This window comes from Squalius cephalus (genome assembly GCF_949319135.1).
Source record: "Squalius cephalus genome assembly, chromosome: 24".
In the NCBI taxonomy this organism is placed as follows: domain Eukaryota; kingdom Metazoa; phylum Chordata; class Actinopteri; order Cypriniformes; family Leuciscidae; genus Squalius; species Squalius cephalus.
Window position 1 is genome coordinate 21261787 of NC_137145.1, and position 17014 is coordinate 21278800.

General features: G+C 39.7%; 1 pseudogene across 1 annotated transcript; it reads left to right on the top strand.

The window, feature by feature from the left end:
- The first annotated feature begins 14435 nt into the window (after window positions 1-14435).
- LOC307153101 (fish-egg lectin-like) lies at window positions 14436-16809 on the top strand (annotated as a pseudogene). The gene is made up of 6 exons (XR_013824118.1): window positions 14436-14514; window positions 14612-14673; window positions 14814-15021; window positions 15912-16123; window positions 16322-16446; window positions 16542-16809. The product of XR_013824118.1 is annotated as a fish-egg lectin-like (transcript).
- The last annotated feature ends 205 nt before the right edge of the window (window positions 16810-17014 follow it).

A 17014-nucleotide genomic window follows, 5' to 3' on the forward strand; every position in this document is an offset into this window, starting at 1 on the left:
AGGTGATGCTAGTAATGTCAGATGACCGAACCTGGTGTGGAGTGCCAACTAAGATGGCTTCAGTCTTCGTGCTGTTTAGCTGCAGAAAGTTTTGTTTCATCCACGCCTCTACCTCCTCCAGGCAGGTGGTCAGAGTGGATGATGTCAAGGCGGAAGAGGAAGTAGGGTTTGTCCTGATGTATAGTTGAGTGTCATCAGCATAGCAATGGAATGAAATTCCGTGTCGGCTGATGACGTGGCCAAGGGGGAGCATGTAAAGAATGAACAGGGTGGGGCTGAGCACTGAACCTTGAGGGACACCACAGGTGACATTGTGTGACAGAGATTTAGTCTTTCCCAAGGCGACATGCTCAGTTCTCCCAGTAAGGTAGGATGAGAACCACTCAAGGGCAGAGTCAGAGACACCGATAACAGAATTTAGCCGATGGAGGAGGATGTTGTGGTCCACAGTGTCAAATGCTGCAGTCAAGTCCAGTAGGATGAGAAGAGATGGAGAGCCAGAGTCAGCAGTCATCAGCAGGTCATTTGTGACCCTGACCAGGGCTGTTTCTGTGCTGTGGCCAGGGCGGAAACCAGACTGAAACTTTTCGAATAGGTTGTTTTGTTTTAGATGGTCCTGGAGCTGCGCGGCAACTACTTTTTCCATTACCTTAGAGAGAAATGGAAGGTTGGAGATAGGCCTGTAGTTGGCGAAGACTTCTGGGTCTAGGGTGGGTTTTTTGAGAACTGGCCTGATGACAGCAGTTTTCAGTGTTGATGGGACAAAGCCAGCCCGGAGGGTGTGGTTAATGACCTTTGTGATAAGGGGACTTATGGCATGGAGGTTGGATTTTACAAGAGCTGTGGGGAAGGGGTCCAGGGCACAGGTGGATGGTTTCATCTTTTTAATAATGTCCTCAACCTCTCGCTGTGAGATGGCCAAAAAACAACAGAGATGTTGGGAAATCTCGGGCTGTGGTTCAATAGTCGGGGCAGGCAGTGTGGAGAAACTAGATAGCAGGGAGCGAATGGTGTCTACTTTTTTTCTGAAAAAAGTAATGAAATTGTTACACCTCTCCTCTGTTGCTTCTGAATGAAAATGAGTTTGCGGTTTGAGGATGCCATGTATGGTAGAGAAAAGTTTCTTGGAGTTTCCAGGGCTGTTGTTGATAATGTTGGAAAAGAACAGTGAACGTGCATTTCTCAAGGACCTTGCATAGGACCTCTGATGTTCTCTGTAGGCCTGCTTATGAACATTGAGTTCTGAGGTCTTGAGACAACGCTCAAGGACACGCCCAGCTGTTTTCATTTGCCGGAGTTCATTTGTGTACCAGGGGGCTGACCGTAAGAAGCTTACAGTTTTAGTTTTGACAGGGGCGTGGAGATCTAGGAGACTGCTTAGAGATTTGTTGTAGTAGTCAGCTGACTCAGTGGCTGAAGAGAAGTCGGCAGAGGAGAGATGTTGGAGGTCGATGGTCAAGGTGTCCAGGTTGATCTTTCTCAGGTCCCTATAACAGATTTGACGCCTGACTTTGTTGTGTGGGGACAGTATTGACAGCTCCATTGAGATGGCCTTATGGTCAGATACACCCAAATCATACACCAGAAGGTTGCTAATAGGGGCGGAGTTCGAAATGACCAGATCCAGTATGTGCCCCCTGGAGTGTGTGGGGACATCGACATGTTGTTGGAGGTTGAGGCAATCTAGTACTTGCAGAAACTCAGCTGTAAAGTGGCAGGAGGGGTTGTCTACATGAATATTAATATCCCCAAGTATAGTAATGTTGGTAGAGGTGGTGCAGAGTGTTGTGAGAAGGTCACGTATCTCTGGGATGAAAGCTGAGTTTGGTTTGGGGGGCCGGTAGATCAGAAGTATTGCCATGGGGAAGGGAGGTTGACATTTAAATGCAAGGCATTCAAATGAGGACAATGTAGGCAGGGGGAGGGGGGACAGCTCCAAGTTTTGTTGGTGTATGACAGCTAGGCCGCCACCCCGACCAGTGCTGCGTGCTCTCTCCAGGTAGCTGTAACCGGGGGGGGGCAGGCTTCATTTAGCGCTGAGTAAACCCCTGGCTGGTGCCATGTTTCTGTCAGACACATTAAGTCTAATCCCTTTTCCATGATGTGGTCTTGTATGAAAGCTGCTTTATTTGTAAGGGATTGTGTATTGAAAAGTTCTATTTTGAGTGTTGATGCTGTAGTGGATCTTTGTAGAGGCCGTAGTACACCAGGATCCACTCCACGTTTTCTGTCCAACTTAATGTGGAGAGATCTCGCAATGTTTTCCGTGCTGCTCAGCTGAGCGTTCTGAGAGCTCGCGATGTTTCCAGTGTTGTTAGCACCGAGAGCGGCACTGCTCTGATGACGCAGTAGACGTGCACCAGTGGTCCAGAAGGAGGGAATGTTTGAAGCAGAATTGCCAGGCTGGTGGTAAACAAACTTTCGACAGGAACTTCTGTGGATGTATCGCGGACGGCGCTGAAGTCCAAGTTCTTTGATGGCTGCAATAGGCGTTGAAATGAAGCGGTTGTTGAGAGTTAGCAGCTGTGAGATAGAATACTCGAGCTTCATGCCGGTCGCCGAAAGTGTTTGCCTGGAGCTAGTCGCTAACCAAACACAGAGATGGAAGACTGACAGACTGTGGAAGACTGTCAAGCACAGAGAGAAGATGGTGCATATCATTGCAACGCGGTGCAATGTAGTAGCAACGCTGGAACGACAGACAAGTCCGGTTGTTCACCACTGACAGCGGGAGTGGACCATCAATCCGTTGAGGTTGGAGAAGATGTCAGTAGGTAAGTAAAGCTTTCAATTTCGTATGAATCCGTGCAAAACTCAAGAGAAAACGAGGAAAACGGCGGAGAAGCGGCGACACAACAAACGCCAGCGTCCTCTCCCTTCCTTCCTAGGGATCTCTAGCCAGATACTTCTTCCTCGTTTAGTGGAGAGAAGGAGGAGAGAAGGTTATTGGCTGTGGGAGAGGTTGGTCTGGGTTCTTGTGTGTGTGGAGCTGAGAACTGATTGCTGATAGTTGTTGTTTTGTTGGTGAAGAAGTTAGCAAAATCATCAGCAGTTAAAGAGGAGGTGGGTGGTGGTGGAGGTGGACAGAGGAGAGAGTTGAATGTCTTGAAGAGGGATCGTGTGTTGGAGGAGCTGTTGATCTTGTTGTGGAAATATGAAGATTTTGCGACATGAACATCAACAGAAAAGGAAGAGAGCAGAGATTGATACATACTCAGGTCAGATGTGTCTTTTGATTTGACCATTTCCTCTCCGCTGCCCTGACTTCAGTCCGGTGTTCATGAAGAACCTCAGATAACCAGGGAAGAATCTCAGAAAACCATACTATGGGAAGGTAGGTAAGAGTGTTGAGTCAATGTAAAGGTGTTCATGTTAAACTGATCCTCAGCAATAACCTGCTCTTGTACCTTATTCCAGTGACTGTCCAGTGTATAAGAGATGGTCAGTTTGTGGTAGTGGTGGCTAGAGATGTTACGTTATGTTATGTTAATAAATGAAACTACTAATACATGTGACTACAGTTAAACACGGAATATATATATATATATATATATATATATACAACAGAATAATGGCAGTAAACAGGGAAAGAGAATGAGAATGAGAGAGTGAGAGGAATAGAGAGAGATCACAGAAGGATCACAGTATGGCAAAATCACAGACCACGTAACCTTTGAGAGACAACAAGAAATCAAATCACCTTAAGCAGGAGCAGACAATCTTAACGCATTAAAAGCTTGATAAAGCTAATACTTGCATAAAGTTCTCTTTGTGTTTCTGAGGAAAGAAGGCGCGCGTGTGTCAGTCCTTCGGAGCTGGGCGTGCTCTCTCGTTTCTTCCGGGGCGAGCAGAGTAATTCAAAAGTCCATTGAAAGTGAATTTACCAAAGAAATAATTCAGGCTAAGTTCATTTCACTCGTATGTGGAAATGAACAAAGGAGAATATGAAAAACAAAGATAAAAGACTAAAACTAAAGCTACAAAGAAAACCGAAGTGAAGAAAACTGAAGATGCAGAACTGAAGAGAAGAGAAACTGCATGTCCCGTTGCTCTTAAGGGAATCCTCGTTCACGCCTCCTTTTAGGTGAATGACAAATCACCTTAAGAGATTTTCGAGCGGGAATAAGTTTCTTTGTCCTGTCGGGACGGTTCATCTGCATAGTTTATGACGGCGTTTAGAATTCGTCATTTCTACTCCAGAAAGATGGTACACATAGAATAACACATTTTACTGTAATCTCCTATATATGAGTAGCTCAGTCGGACCGAGACGGTTCGACGAGATACCAAGAACGGCAGGTGAAGAAGGTGGAAATACAAAGTTATATTCGTATGCATGAATATGAGCATTTATAGTTCACTCCTTCAACTAGAAAATCATAAACTACGCTAATATGAACTGGGAAACACAGGAGTATATTGTATACATTTGACATGCTTATATTCTAAGTTTTAATGTTCAAAGTTTGTGTATGTGTGTGTGTGGAGTGGCATTCCGGAGGTCTTCTGGGGCCACCTGGAGTTCTTCCTCACAGAGAGAGAGAGAGAGAACAGATAACGGATCTCTTTGAACTGCGAGCGGGGGAATTTGGCGATGGTTCTGCCGAACTTCATTCGGCAGCAAAAGTGTCAGAAGGGCAATTTGACTCAGACTGTCCGGCACTAAACTATAATTTACAATTATGAGTTTAAAGGTTAAAAGCGTCCTTAAAATTTATAAAGACGAGTCATCATGAATCTGTCCATATGCTACAGGCGTTTCTGACTCCCTCTTTGCCTTTCAGATGCCCTTACCAAGATGATCGTTACCTGACCACATTGGTTCCAGTGCCTGGATCGTCTGGTCTTCAGTTCCCAACCCACTACAAGCGCTTTATTGTGAAGATTTTCACATTTGTTGATCCAGCATCACTGGCTCCTCTGCAGGAAACCGTATGCTCCTGAGCCTTACCTCAACCATTAATATTAGTGCTTTTTATAGTGAATTCTATGGCTTAACCCTTTCCCCCTCTGTTAGATCTTCATTCAGTGTTCGAATTGAGGGGGGGCTGGGGGGGGGGGGGGTCCGGGACCCCCCATAAGCATCAAGGGACCCCCCCATAAGGCCCAAAAAAATGACCTTGGGGGGTCCCCTGGTTTTTCATTAAAACTAAAATAGAAACAATATTTGACATAGCCCTATCTATCTATTTTTTACCAAAGTATTGCGCTGCCACTCCCATAAAAAGCTACTTCAAATTAGATGTGCATCTGAAAATACGCTCAAGTGCGCCACACGCTGTTTTCTGAAGGAATTTACAGACTGCGGGCGTGACGTCGCTGTGTGATTGGCTGGCAGAGTGATCCTTCGTCATTATTTTACCTCACGATGGCGGTAAGATAATATTTCTTTGTTTTATGATTGTTTGGTACACCTAATTTATTGCTACTGAATAAGTGTTTATCTTAGAATCGGAGAGTCACTTTTATTATAATCTTGGTCTGTCAATAGTTGTTTTTTTTATCTTATGATGTTAGCTCACTATCGGATTGTTAGTTGTAATTAGCCATCTAACGTAATTCTGAGACAAATAGAATCTTGTTTGGAGCTAGCATTGCACCCATTCTGAATTAAACAAATAATTTTAAATCTAGTAACCTTAACTGCTCAAAAACAGTGTTATTTTAATTAAGGACATTATTACTGATGAAAATGTTCATCAGGTGAAGGCTTTTTTTGTGTCACGATGACAAAGCAGGGTTGCTAACTCTCACGAATTGTGCGTGAGACACACATGCATTGATTATTATGCCGAAGACAAACATGCAGATCAACCGTTTTTGTTATGAATTGTATCCTATTTTCCGTTATTATGTATAGCCTAATACAATTAGTGTAGTATTTAAGGTTAAATGGAGAAAAGGGTTTTAAATTCAATGCAAAGAGGCAAATTAAAGTCATTTTGTGGCCAGAAAAATAATAATTTCCATTTGCAATGCCATTGTTTACCCACTCTAATAAATATACATACTCTAGTTGCTCAAAAGAGTATTGCAGGTCATAACTGCTTACTTATTTTTAGGTTTTGCATTTAAATAAATATTTAGACATGATCAAACACTAGATTTTCAAATGATACATTTTAAAAAGATACTCGTATAAGCACACACATGTGAATATTAATTAATGCAAGAAAATCCTGAGTTTAACCCAAGAAAAGTAAGTACAGTATAGGCCTATTCATGTGAATTGATAGTGAATCAAGAGATCAAAATTGATTAATGGTCATCAGCATCGTAATCATATCAAATTATTTCTATTTTTTCCCTCTTGTAGAAACACTATTGTGACAACATATATTTAAACATATACTCTCATTCACCACTATAGAAGTTTACCCAACTATGGCAACTTCTGCTTGAAAATATGAAAGGGTTATGTAACTACATTCAAGATAAATTAGTTTTTTTAATGAAATAAAATGCCTACATGTGCACTGTTCAAAGTATATCACCATTAATAACCTTAATAAGTAGCATGATTAACATGGAGTGCTTTCTTAAATATATTCACAGTAACGACAGCAAATATAATATTACAACTTACATCTTACATTATTTTCTCAGATATGGACAAGGGAAAGAAGAGAAGAGCCATCACTTACTTTTTTGAAGGGTAAGCCTGTTTATTATTATTATTATTTTAATGATTTCATGGAATCGTCTTTAGCTCTTAATCTGTATACAGATGCCGCGATCTGTCCCATTCATCAATAGGTTCATGAGACGTCTTACATGGCTGTCAATTTTGGGGAATTATCATTTTCGCGCAGAGCATATTCCTGGTTTGAATAATCAAGTGGCCGATTCTTTGTCTTGTTTTAATTTTCAGAAATTCCATCTTCTGTGTCCAACTGCAGCCCAAACGAGCCTGGAATGCCCTCCTTTCAGCCAAACCATTCTAGATTGAACAATCCTCTCCAATCCTATGTGCACTCTGCCGCGCAGTACATGCGAGGGGGTCTGGCTAGCTCTACATTAAAACCATATGACTCTGCATGGTCTTATTTCATCACTTTTTGTGCTTCTTTATCTGTAGCTGCTATGCCTGTCAATATATTGTATATTAGTGCTTTTATAGTCCACTGCTTTGAGGATCGTAAACTGCAGCCTTCTTCCATCAAAAGTACGGTCGCTGGCATCCAATTTCATCTGCGCTGCCTGGATCCATCTGCCTCCAGTATTTTGGTAAACCCATCCATTCGCCTTTTGCTGAACGGCCTCAAAAGACAGTCACCACAAGGCAATGATAAACGTCTTCCTTTTACTTTACCTTTGGCTAAAAAAATCATATCTCAATTACGGCATGGGTGTTTTGGGCCTTACACCGATCAGTTGTTAGAGATGGTCATTCTCACTGCTTTTTTTGGTTTTCTAAGGGGTGGTGAATTTTCTTCACGTACGTGTTCCTTTGACCCAAATCAAAATCTGACAATTTCTGACGTTTCAATTAATGATCACCATTTCGCATTGTTTCTGAAAAACTCCAAAACTGATAAAAATGGTGAAGGTGTAGTTGTGTATATCTCTGAGTCTAACACTGTCTTTTGTCCTCTGATTTCCATGCTGACTTACTTAAGGTGCCGTCCTAGTGCTGGTCCGCAGGAGCCGCTGTTTGTCACGCAGGAGGGAAAAACAATGTCTAGGGCCTGGTTTGCTTCTCACCTACATATGGCAATTCTGCGGACTGCCTCCGGGTCATTATACAGCTCATTCTCTACGCATCGGTGCAGCAACTACAGCGGCGGCATCCGCTCCAGTTTTAACCCTTAAAGCCATGGGGCGGTGGTCTTCTATTGCTTATGAACGATACCTTCGCCCTGACGTTCGGGCTATTCTTGATGCTCAGAAGGCCATGAGCTCAGTTCCCTGATTGGTTCACTAAATAAACAATTATGCCTCATCTGCTTAACCTTACTTGTGCTTCTTCTGCTTTCGTGACAATCGCCATGGATGCGCTTACCGGCTGCTTAATTCATTCTCTCATTTTTATTTTTACAGAAGGTTGCTGTTATGGTCTGTTTGGGGGGGAATAGTTCAGCTCTCTTAGTCCTAATTCATGTGAGCGTCCCCTAATGCTGCTGCTGTCCCCTGACTCTCTGCTAAATTCATGGTGCTCATGAATGGTGTAAGAACAATGGGTCGTACATTAATATTAATATTAATATTAATATTAGCTCAAATGATCTATAGGGAATTTTAATAATTAATCATGAATATGATTAATATTTTGTATGTTACAGTTACATTAATTTATCGCAGCTGAACTAGATTGATATATGAACGATTACCATAACGGGTTATGGTTCGTCATTAATACATCAATTGTTCTTATTTCAGCTCGAAGTTATGGGATAACTTTAATGGAATTAATTTAGTTATCAAACAATCTGTTTGTCCAGCGAACAGATTGTACGTAAGATTAAATTAACTCTCAAGGAAAATTATCCTTCCTACAAACACGAGAAAGAGTATCTTTTCCAGGCCTTGAAAAGACACTCTCGGTGTCTGCAGACTAAAATTAGGTTACTTAAATCGTAGCCTACCAAGATAAAGCATATAGCTAAGATCGAACATTTCAGGGACTAAGTAACATGGGCAATTAAATCAGAGTCAGTCAATATGGAATTTAATAATTGGACCAATACATCGAACTAAGGAATATATCAAACTACACAATACACACGGATTATATGTCTATGTACATAAAATACAGTTAAACAATACAAGATAACGAATAACGAAAATGAGAGAGAGAGAGATAGATAGATAGAGAGAGATCGGAAGATGCGAGAGATGGAGAGGATGAGCGAGCGAAAGTGAAAGCAACCTGTGCGATCAGAGAAAGCACAGTTTTAGGCAGACTCACAGACAGCAACCTTTTGACAGACAACAAGGAATCAGATCACCTTGAAAAAGGGAAGATACAACCTTAAACAGCATTTAGATTTCGAGACTTGCATGTGGTCTGTTGTGGTGCTGAGGCAGGCGCGCGCGCATGGGCCTTTGTTCTCTCATGCGTCTTCAGGTGAGCGCGGCCGCGGGATTTTCAAAAGAGTCTTTTCTTTGAGTTGAAGTTGCTTGCTGCGTTTGCTTCGCTGAGTCCGAATACGAAAGAATGCTCCCTAAAAGGGAGCCATGGGTCTTCTGAAGAAGAGGGTTCGTAAAAGCAGGAGAGAGAGAAAGAGGATTTTCTGAGTCGGTCTTTTATGGACAATATGGGTTGACGCCTCTGTTCGCGCGAACAACCAATGAACGTCCAAAGGTCTGAAGCGGGAAAAATGTCTTTGTCTCTGGGGCCACGCCCACTCGGATGAGTCATGAGGAGATGAGCTTTGAGCTGTTCGGCTCCCGAAATATGAAAAAGTGTAAAATAATGCACATTACTTCATTCTGCTATCGAAATTCGACTCTGTTAGATTGAGAGAATTTCAACGATATCACACACGTCATATGAAGATTAAGAAAATCAAGTTACATAAGATATGCATATTTACAAGCATTTTAAAGTTCGTTACATGTCTAGAAATAAGATTTACCCAAAATGTGTTGTACCCTATAGGGTACAAATGGATATGAAGCTTGAGGAACTAAACACGGTACACACCTGATTTGTCTAACCTTATTACCAAAGTTTACCAGAATACACAAACTACACCACGTAAAAGAAAAATTATGAGATGGGAAATTACATCCATGTTTACATTTCTTCGGTGGTTATGCATATAGAAAATTTAGGATTTAAGTAGAAAATGTAGGATTTAAGTAGGAGTAAAGATTACCACGTTAATTCTGCTCCACTCCTAAAAACCCAGTTGACATTCCATTAGGCAATAAAACAGCAAAGTGGGGGGAAGGCAATTGCCAGAGAATATTGTTGAACATTCTCTAACTAAAACACTATTGATTAAAGAATACATTTCAAAACCACACCTCTATTATAAAGCCAAACTAAATCACACATGCCTAATGTAATTGTACATAAATTAAAGTATATTCTATCCTAATTTAAACACAAAGGGATGTTTGTGTGTGTGTGTGTGTGTGTGTGTAGAAAGTTTCAAGTTTCGTTATCTCTCTGTGGTCCAGAGAGGGAAAGGGGGGGGTTTGGAGTCCAGAACTTATCCTCCAAGGTGCAATTTAGGTCGTAAAAGTCAATTTGTTCCAGTCTTTATGGAGCCTGGCGTATGATTTGTAATTTCGAAGTCAGGAGGTTACAAGCTCTGATAAGCTTAGCAAAGAACGTTTTGGGCAGGAATGTGCTTAGAAAACACAGAGAGTCCGAATTTGTTAATTCAGAATCAAACGAGCGAATGATTCAAATAGCCAATGTTGTTACAATGGTCAGGAGACTCATCTGATTAGAACCATATTACTACATTTACATTTAGTCATTTAGCAGACGCTTTTGCCCAAAGCGACTTTGGATATTGCTAACTAATTCGTAATTTATTCATAAGATCCTAAGTATTTTAATTGTCTAATTCCATCCTCTTGTTTATCACAAGAGGATTGCCAGGTGTGGTTTGTTTGGGGGGAATAGTTCAGCTCTCCCAGTCCTAAACTGTGTGAGCGTTCCCTAATGCTGCTGCTGTCCTCTGACTCTCTGCTATTTCATGGTGCTTATGAAAGGTCAGAGGACTCCCTGAACAGAGCCATACCGCCAAAATTTAATTCATAATTTATCAACTTGAATTGCATTTTATTCAATAAAAAATTTCCTAAATAATTTTTATTGTCATGTGTGTTCTTGACTTAAAGGAGACATATCATGCTTTTAAATCGTTCCTTTTTACATATAAATCATACATTTGTAGTCTATATAAAGCGGAACTGCAATGCTTGGGTCTGAATTCCTCATTATTATAGCTCCACAGGCCCCTTTTCTACCCCTTTTCTGATGTGCGTCTGAGAGCAACTCGTTTTGGTGCGGTCTCTTTAAATACAATTGAGGCACTTCATACCCCGCCCCCTCTCCAGGATGCAGAGGTGACACTCGGTTCAACTCCACCCCGTTCGGCCATTTTTGTTGTTTGATAGCAGAGATACGATTATCTAGCCGCACAGAAACTTTTTATTCACACGTTATTAACAAAATGTCAACAACGGAAGACTTGTCCAGCCAGCCTTACATGTTCGAGTCAGAGTCGGAGCCGGATTGAGATGAAAATGAAGACAACAAACCTACAGAACAACGTCTTCATATGGATGTATCGCAATGGTGTGTTACTGTATTTACACATGAAACTTTGGTCTTCCGACCTTTTACCACCATGTCGATTTATTTTGATTAATATGTGCGAGGGAGAGAGAGCAAGACAGTGTCTAGTTTGTAGACGGTGTCTTGTTTACACTTTCGCCTGGCTCCGAAGAGAAAGAGAGTGCGTGCGCGCGACCGGGTCTCTCTCTCTGCTCGTTCTTTCAGTTAAACATGCCTGTCACAAGCGCGGCAGTTCATCTACATTAGACGGTGTAATGAAGCGTGTGGGTTACTACATCCAACAACCGAACATTTTAACTTACCCTCTCGTAACTTCTGCATCTTTTAGCTTGGACTACAAAATTGCAGCGAGAAATAAAAATGGCGGATTGCTCGAAGTGTTGAGCCTGTAGTCGATGTCCTTTTTTGGCAGTTCCGCTGCAAATACTGTGACGTAATAGTTAAAAAAACGTCATAGAGAACAGAAAAATCGGAACAGGTTGAAAAATAAGGCCAAAACAGAATATAAAGATATCAACGAAGCACCTGAAGAGAATAATTTCAACTTTTCTGTACTTCTAAACACTCCAAATATACAACAAAATGCATTTAAGGGCTAAAAAAGTGGATTTAGCATGATATGACCCCTTTAATGGACCTGACAGAATTATCATTCAGTATTATACATGTTTGTTATCATTTGAAATGTCTCAGTGCGACTGGTACAAATGTCTCATTCCCAAAGAAGTAAACCAAAAGGTAATAAGTTATTCAGAGTTTTAGGGATAACTTGTACACAAAAGAGGGTGTGTCTTCAAGGCAAATGCAGAGATGGGGGACTCGAGTCACGTACATGACTTGACTCGAGTCAGACTCGAGTCGCAAATTTAAGGACTTGAGACTTGCTTGACTAAATTAAGAAAATGACTCGACTTGACTTTGACTTGAGATCCAATGACTCGAGACTTGACTTGACTTGAACTGTATGACTCGAGAATGACTTGATATACATTTTTATATAAATCATCGCAACATCAATTGATGAACAAAATGAAAGCAATGGAGAACCATTGACGCCAGTCATCAGATTCTGCACGATTGCGTGACGCTGCACAAGCCCAGAAAAAAAAAAAAAAAACCTTGCGGTGAGCGCGCACTTAATACAAAAACATCTCCCAGCATTGTTTATTTTTGGATATAAACACTAGAAATTGACCATATTCATACAAGAAGATTTGCTGTGCGCATAATAACAGGCAAGGGATATCGGATGACCATCACAACCTCGAACAGTCGAACTTCATTCACCACGTCTAAAAGATATGGCTTGTTATAGTTAATTTGACTATCTTTAAATCTAGAGAGAATATTGGTCAAAACAGCATGCCTCTTTATACACAATTACGTTTTCAAATGTAGCTTAATGTTGTCAATATTCAAATGATAATTAATGATGGCATATGTTTTGTATAACATTTGCCACATTTCTTTCCAATCATGCTTTAAAGCCTAATATGTTGTTCTTTCCGATGACAAAAAAAACAACAACATAGAAAACTGTTAATGTTTTGTCGTGTTTTAAAGCAGGGTTAGATGTTATCAGGGGGTTGGGGGCAAAATGCCAGCAGAATTAATATGCACCCAAAATTCAAAATGTGGTGGAAAAATTGCCCTAGTATGAATTATCTTTATAATTAGCCTATAACATATGATATTAAAAAATATTTCCAGAGTATTGGCGCGATTGCAAATGTGATAATGATTTTATAAAACAGTTCAGTAAACAAATAGTAAATATTGTGATGTGACATTTTAGACATAATATTCCAAATATTGTCTGTTTTTGCTCTATTTCTCCAATGACAATAGTTCCAAACAAGCCACAGAAAGAATTATGCGTATTTCTGATTCAGTGACCTAGTTGCTTAGTTCCAGAACGAATCTGCCGTTTTGAACAAATTAGTTGGCGCCACCTATTGGCGGTTTTAACTTCATAATTAAAACTTTATAACTTATATAAAGGGGATGCCAGTTTGAAGAATGCCATTTGGTGGCATAGGAACCATTATACTTGTGAATTGTTTAATGCCTTTTAATGATCTTATGCAATGTTTGAGGCATATTTATTTTTTCATGCTTTAATGTTGGCCTAATTTCAGTTACATTTACATTTTAGGCTATGTAGTTTGGAATTTTATTTATTTTTTAGATTTTTATTGTAGTAACCACTCAACTGTATGTGGAAATGCATATTTAAAAAAAAATGTTGCAAATTAAACCATAGTCCACAACTTCTGTAGTTTTAACTTATTTTAATATATAAATTCAGTGAAATCATCAAACGTTTGTATGACTTGCCATTGACTTGTGACCCAAGCTACGACTTGACTTGACTTGCTTGACATAAAGCTGTGACTTGACTTTTCACAAAATTGACTTGGACTTGCACATGTGACTTACTCCCACCTCTGGGTAAATGGCATTCTGTTCCCAAAAGGTGTAAACTCTGAATGCAAATTGCCATTGTTAGCAGATGTTTCCATGTGAAAGAAGTTTCTGTCTATATAATGAAATGCAGCAAAAGGCTCAGGGCGATTCATGCATTTCCTAATGTCAAGGTTCGCATCTTCTCTCTTTATTCCAGAGCATTTGATGTTTTGTATCTATTATCTTTGAACTGATTATGAAATTGGCATTATACATTTACCTGACATAATAAATTGTAAACATTTGATTTTTATTCTAACGGACTGTGACATTATTTTCAGGAAAGAGTTAAAAAGAATAGTCAAACATTCGCTCGCATTTAATGATGAACATATATCATTAAAACCTTTTCATTTATGGAGTCAGATGAAATAACGAGTTAATGCATATGAGAAAATGTATTTCATTTAATCAAAATACTTTGCCACGAGGAAAGACAGTAACGCGCAAAAACCTTCACCCGCTGACCAGATGCCTCCAGTGGGCCGATTGAGCCGAGTTTACATGTCCAAACAAGAACCTACAAGAGATTAAACTAAGCTGGGGGTATAAATACACTGGGCAAACAAAGGAACTAAACTAGGTGCAGGTGACAGCAATATGTAACTATAGAAACAAACGGCATAATCAGGCAACATATCAACCCCCAGTCTAATCAGGCAACATATTTCAACTATTTAAATGACCCCTCAACTGCATTTGTCAACATTGGATGCAAATTTCTAGTACTTGTATCACAGAAAAAAAGAATCTACACTGACTGCTGAATTCTGGTCTATCAAGAGAAGGTTGTCTTCATTTAATTAGTGTTAATTTATTATTTATTATGTTTTATCCTTACTCATATTGAACTCCCTTATATAAATGATTTATGATTATGAACAGAGCAATGAAGGTTTTTCAGAGTGTCCTGCTACTCTTCAGCTGCCAGTTCCTTCCCACTCTGGGTAAGCTATAATGTGATTTGATAACATCAATATATTATAAATCCACTTAAAAAAACACTTTTGATGGTGTTTTATATAACAGTATGTAATTCATTTGTGAAAGTGTCTATTTGTACTCATTTTGCTCCATGTTTTCACAGCTTTAAACTGTGAAGTGATGAGTGGCTCCCTGAAGCAAATAGATGCTGGATCTGGTTTAGTGGTTGGAGTTAATCCTAAATATGAATGCCTTCAGAAAGACTGGCATGTCTCTAAAGCACTTCAGTGTTGGTCCTGCTAGTCTGCTCGGGGTGGATGCAGCTGACAAGATCTTCAAGTTGCAGGGTGGCAGCTTTGTGCAGATTCCAGGTGAAAAGAGATATTACAGAAACCAATACATGCCTAATCATTCATTATTTTAAGACATTATCTTATAGTCCCATACAGAAAAAAAAAATATTGAAATATATTTGCATTGTTGTTCACTTATATTTATAATTCAGAAATATATTCTGAAATATAACAAATATTTGATAAGTGTGAAATATATTTACATGTATAACATGTAAAATATGACAAAATATATGGTCATAAAATGTTTAGCTTGCTAAAGAAGGGTCGAAAATGTATTTTGATCATAGTAATTCCTCTACCTTTTCCCTTATACACAACAGTAGACTACCATATTTCACTACTGTATTATGACACGGCTATAATAAATACTGTACTTGCATTTAAATGACTGCAATGTAAAATGACAGATAGTAGCTTTCGTAGGACTATTAGGCCATATTAGGTGGCACGTACCTAAAACTAAGTGCAATTATTAGATTTATTGTTGTGTTTTATTGACTTTTTTTTGTGAAGTCATTTAAATATTGAAAATATGCACTATTTATGATGCAAGTATAACAGTGACACTCCAACAGTGAAGTACACTTAAACAATAGATAGAACTCAGTGTCTAACACTGCATATACACACTATTAAATAGAAAAACTCTGGCCAGCCGTGGCCTACTGGTTAGGGCTTCGGGCTTGTAACCGAAGGGTTGCCGGTTTGATCCCCGACCAATAGGAAAAATGTGGGTGGGGGAAGTGGTAGAGCACTGCTCTCCCATGCCCACATCCACAGCTGAAGTGGTCTATCTAAAAAATAAATTGAAAATGTGGTGTTTGTTTGTGAAAATGTTAACTTTTTAAATTTCAAAATATTTCCAATGAAACAATTTGAAACCAACCTGTTGATTGTACTGTTAGGCCTTCTCAAACAGGTGGATGCTGGAGGTGATCAGATCATTTCAGGTGTCAATGTGAATGATGACATCTTCTGCTTAAATATGGATGCTAACAACAAATGGCAATCCAGCACTATTCCTTGGGTTTCAATTAATGGAAAGCTGAAGTATTACAGCTGTGGCCCGTACAGCTGTTGGGGAGTGAACAGCGCTGACCAAATCTACATCTTGAAGGTGATGAACTCATGCCCTTGTATTTAATGTGACAAGTTTAAATACACTAGGTTTTTAACAATAAACTAGACCTCACACACACGTTTGATTTTTCTGACATAACTAAAGAAATAAAGAAACTGGTGTGGAAGCAGCAAAAGTTATTTCATGTGACTTTATTATGGTTGACTGGTTTGTGTCTCTTTGGGTCTGGTGCAGGATGTGTCTAGTAATGCCTGTTCCGGGTCCGGCTTTGTGAATATTCCTGGACTTCTGTCCATGATTGAAGTAGCAACTGATGGCAGTGTCTTTGGTGTCAACTCTCAAGGGAACTTATACCAAAGGTGAACAGAACCTTCATCATATTAGACATTGTATGAACAAAAGTGATAATTTTCTGATATAAATCAAATGCTACTTTAAAGAAATGATTTTGTAGAACTGGTGTCACTCGATCCAACCCCGCTGGTACAGACTGGATCCCGATGGTTGCCTGTCCCAATAACCACAAGCATGTGAGCTTTGACCTGGGATTTCTGTGGGTCGTCTGTGTTGATGGCTCCATCCGTAGATGTACTTTATAGTCTGTTAAGAGTCACTACAGCAACCGGAGCTCAATCATTAACAGAAACCTCAAAGTAATCAGTCATTAACAAATCTAAAAGTTTGATTAATCTCTCCTCTTGAATCAATAAAGCATTATGATAGCATCTTATCAATGTTTCTTGTCTATCATTTTGTTCAGTGGTTCTCCAATTGAGAAGCATTTTGTCTGATTAGAAAACATGTTTTGTCTAATTTCTATAGTTTTCATTACACTTTTAAAAGTTGCATAAAGTTATTAGTGAAGAATCTAAGGATTCAAACTAGCAACTTGTGTTTGTGCAGCTTCAACAGAGCAAACATTCATCT